This window comes from Coffea arabica, chromosome 1e, assembly GCF_036785885.1.
Source record: "Coffea arabica cultivar ET-39 chromosome 1e, Coffea Arabica ET-39 HiFi, whole genome shotgun sequence".
In the NCBI taxonomy this organism is placed as follows: Eukaryota; Viridiplantae; Streptophyta; class Magnoliopsida; order Gentianales; family Rubiaceae; genus Coffea; species Coffea arabica.
Window position 1 is genome coordinate 22,460,271 of NC_092311.1, and position 4,428 is coordinate 22,464,698.

Below are 4,428 nucleotides of genomic sequence, written 5' to 3' on the forward strand. Positions count from 1 at the left end.
CAACAAGGTCAAATGCCAGTGAATCAACCCCGGAATCCTGAGATCGGAGAGGATAAGGCTCTTGAGAGGTTCCAAAAGTTTCTACCTCCGAAATTTCAAGGAGGGCCTGATCCAGATATAGCTGAGCAGTGGTTGGAGGCAATGATTAATATCTTCGCGGCTTTGAATTACACGGAGCAAAGACAAGTAAATTTTGCTGTATTTCAATTCGAAGGACCAGCCCGCGCGTGGTGGAATGTAATTAAGGCCAAGTGGGAAAGAGAACAGACGGTATGGACATGGGCGAACTTTGTAAGGGAATTTAATGAAAAGTATCTCCCACCTTTAGTCCAAGAAAGGAGGGATGACGAATTTATTGGGTTGCGTCAGGGAACCCTAAGTGTGGCTGAATATGAGACCAAATTTACTAGACTGTCTAAATTCGCTTCCGAATTGGTGGTAACGGAGCGACGGAGAATAAGACGATTTATACAAGGACTAAATTTGGAAATCCAGGAGGCATTAGCGGCAGTTCAAGTTAATACGTTTACAGAGGCTCTTGAGAAGGCCCAAAGAATTGAGGATGTGAAAGCCCAAGTAAAAGCCTTTCAAACGCGGAAAAGAGATACATCCAGCAGTATACCTGAGGAATCTGGAGAAAAGATACTGCTCTCCAAAGTGCAAAAAGTGAACCATTCACCTCGCCCACCTTGGACATTAAGAGCAGTCGATGAAAGGTCCATGAAAGGAAGTCGGATCGGATCAAAGGACATTTCTCGAGAAGATCCAACAGTAGTTCCTCGATTGGCCTGTGGATACTGTGGAAAGGCAAATCACACTGAGAATGATTGCTGGCGAAAAGGGGGAAAATGTTTGATTTGTGGGAGTAGCAATCATCAACTTAGCAATTGCCCGAAGAAACAGCCACGAGAGGGTAGTACTCAACAAGTGGACGGAACCAAACTGAAACAAATTCATGAAAGAGGAAACCGAACAAAGGTATCAACACAAGTTTATGCCGTAGATCAGCACCGAGTTCTGGGGTCCTCCGAGGCGACGGAAGGTACGAATTTCGAGGTCGAAATTCTTTTAAGGGGGAGAGAGTGTGAGGACTCGCAAATTTCTTATATTTTTCTCAAAAATGCCTTTTATTTGGAAATTATTCATTTATTATAGCCTACTACCCAGTAATTCCATAATAAGTGCAAATGAACCTAGAAAGTAGGGTTTCACTTTTCGGTTTCAAGACTGGAGCAAATTAGGGTTTTCGCGATTTTTCACCGGATGATTTTTCGGTACGAAGCAAGGATCAAATTTGGTGATTAAAAGTGACTTTTAGGTGAGAAATAATATGTGATTAGAAGCAATGATATAAGGTTGGTGAATAGGAAGTAAAAACCCTAATACGTGCGATTTAAGGAAAAACGGTGCGAACCGACGTGTACCGCGCACTACCTATTGAACGCACCGCTGGACCACCACTTTCTTACCACATGAGCTCATTGATATTTGAGCAAAATATCCCCTCATTTCCAGCTGCCTTTGACCGAAATTTGTGGCCAAAAGTGCAAGGAGAAGAAAGAGAAAATTTTGTGATTGTGGTTGATCCAAGTGTTGGCAAAACTTGTGGCTTAGACTAATCCTAAACTTCTTGCCTTTTAATCACCATAGAGCAGCCTTTCTTCTTCATTTTTCCTTGAGCTTGGCCGAGACAAGAGAGAGAGAAAGGGGGAGCAAGAGAAAACAATTTTCTTCTTGATTTGCACCATCTAAGTGAGGAATCAAAATTCTAAACCGATTAAAGAGTGAGTTGTGGGCTTGGGAAGCTAGGGGAACTAAAAATTTCCAAAGGTGGTGAAGTATCACTCTTTCAAGCTTTGTTTTGAGGTATAAGATCTGATCATGGTTCTTGTTCTTTTAATTTCTGGTTTAAGATGTTATCTAGCTCATGTTTTGATTAGACTACAAGTTATACAAGTTGTTGTGATGATTTTGGATGATATATGCAAGTTAGGGTTTGATGATTTTCTGCCTAAACTTGTTGTATGGTTAGTATATGTTGTATATAAGATTATATAAGGGGCTTTGGTAGTGATTGGAACAAGGAAAGGAAGAAAATTCAATTGAAAACCAAAATTTCCAGATTTCTGGAATTTCATGTTTCAGTTCTGCCCGGTACTGTTACTCATAGTTAGAGGCCGAATTAGGCTTGGCATAAAACATAAAAGTTGTATAGAATGATATTTTATAGGTGCCTACAAAATTTCAACTCAATCAGAGCAACGTAGCCTGTGAAAAGACCGATTTACCCCTGCTGCCCTGTTTCTACCCGAACTTGATAATTGCCTCTGTAATTGGTTAATTTGATTGGGAATGCTTCTGATTTAGTTGTTGATGTCTTCTTAAGAATTGTAGCCTTGTATCTTAGTTTTCGGATGGCTTTGGAATCACTTGATTTGGACTTAGGGAGCCTGACTTGTGATATTTGAGCGAGAATGCGGTTTGTAAACCTGTTTTGACGGTGCTGGTTTGGTATACTGATCTTTTGACCTAGTTGCACTGCAAACTGGACTGAGTGACCTTCTTCAATCTTGTATCCCTTTCTCTTAGCATCGAAATGGTATAAGTTTCACCTCAATCCGATAAGCGTAGCCTCGGATGTGCCCATTCCGCAAAACCCTATCAAATCTGTTTTTTTTGTAAACTTCATTTCCGCATTTGTTATTAGTTGATTTATGTCCTTGTATTGTCTTGAGCCTATGGAACGGCTATTGAAATGCATTTGTGTTGTGTATAAACTTGGGCTTGAATGAGAAAAATAATGAAGCCAAAATGGCTGGAAAATTAGGTAAACACAAAGGGCGTGCTGCCCAAATTTTCGCTCAAGGACTAAGTTTCTATTTGAATTTGTATATTTTCGTTTGGCAAATACTATGATCGTTTTACCATTCCAAAACATGATACCTCTTCAATTTGAAACGCCAAATGTTTACTTACTCTGTACCCAAAATATAGAAGTATGAGTTAGGGTTTTATCGGCCACAAGTGAACTACTTTCAAGTACGGTTTTAAGAGTCTTCCTTTTCCATATGATTTTCATCAAAACCCTTGTTATATAACCTCTACTTGAATATATAGTGACTTTTAGTCATACAAACGATTCTTTACGATTCCGAAAGAATATTTTCTTAGCCTATCTATTTGTCTTTTGATTTGTCGTTAGTCAAATGTTTTCCGTTGGAATTCTATAAGCCTTTTGAGCTTGGTTTTGCGATTGATTTTGAAACCCTAGTTATTTTCATCCTTGGGTCCAAACAACCCTATTTTTACTTGAAAGTTATCTTTACACGTTTTACTCCTAATTAGTCGGGTTTCTTCGTTTCCCCTTAAATGTTTTGCTCGATAAACTGTAATATGTTCTCTTGTTCAATCTTAGGTTTCATTGGTGACTAAGGGTAATATCCGGAAGGATATTTTGCACGTTATTTTGCATAACTAGGTGAGTGTTCTTTGTTTGTTATATTTCCTTGACTTATTGGCTTGTTATTATTGATTGATAATGTGTTAAGTGCTTTTAATGATTGTTAAAACGAGTTTTCTAGGCGAGTGTGTACTTTATCGCACTCGACCTAAATAAATGTGAAATTTTCAATGATTAAATGATTAAATGCTAGTTGCGCATGAATGTAAGCCGTTTGGCTGAACTGGGCCCTGCCCTTCGTTACCGATCGACTCGAGCCAGAAGCGGACTCGGTCGGGCGATATGGTGACCCTGGGTGAATTTGGTATATTCGAGTATTACCTTGTAGTCCGGCTACGTCCGGATGGGTGGAGTCCGGCCAACGTCCGGATGGGTGGAGTCCGGTCAACGTCCGGAAGGGGATGAATGAACGAACGAAGGCACGAGGGTTTACTTCTCAAAAAGGAAATTTTCAAATAATTGGAGGAATAAGGGGAAATGTCTGGAGAACGAACGAACGAATGAATAGCTCCATGTGAGCCCGTATCCTTTTAATGAATGTTACTATCGCTTTCCATTGTAAATGTTTCTTGAATTATTGATACTCCATGTTTAATGTATTGAATTGATTGTTTGATTATCTGTTCGGAACCTCACTGAGCTTTTAGCTCACCCCTTTAGTTTTGTTTTCCTTAACAGGGGACGGCGAGCAGAATGAGAGCATAGACTAGCCAGTCTAGTTCTTTTGTTTCTTTTGTTTCTTTTGTAGTGGTTCTCGCCTAGTGCTTGGCACGGGCTGGACGTATGAAGGATTGAGAACCTTTGTATATTCGATCTTTACACTCCCTTTTGGGGATGGCAATGTATATAAGTTTCGCTTTAAGTTCTGGATCGTTGCCCTATTTATTCTTGTGATTTATTCAGATTTTAAGTGAGGACTGTAGTGAATGAGTGAGTCCCGGCGAGAGTTGGGCAGGCGGTCCGCCGAA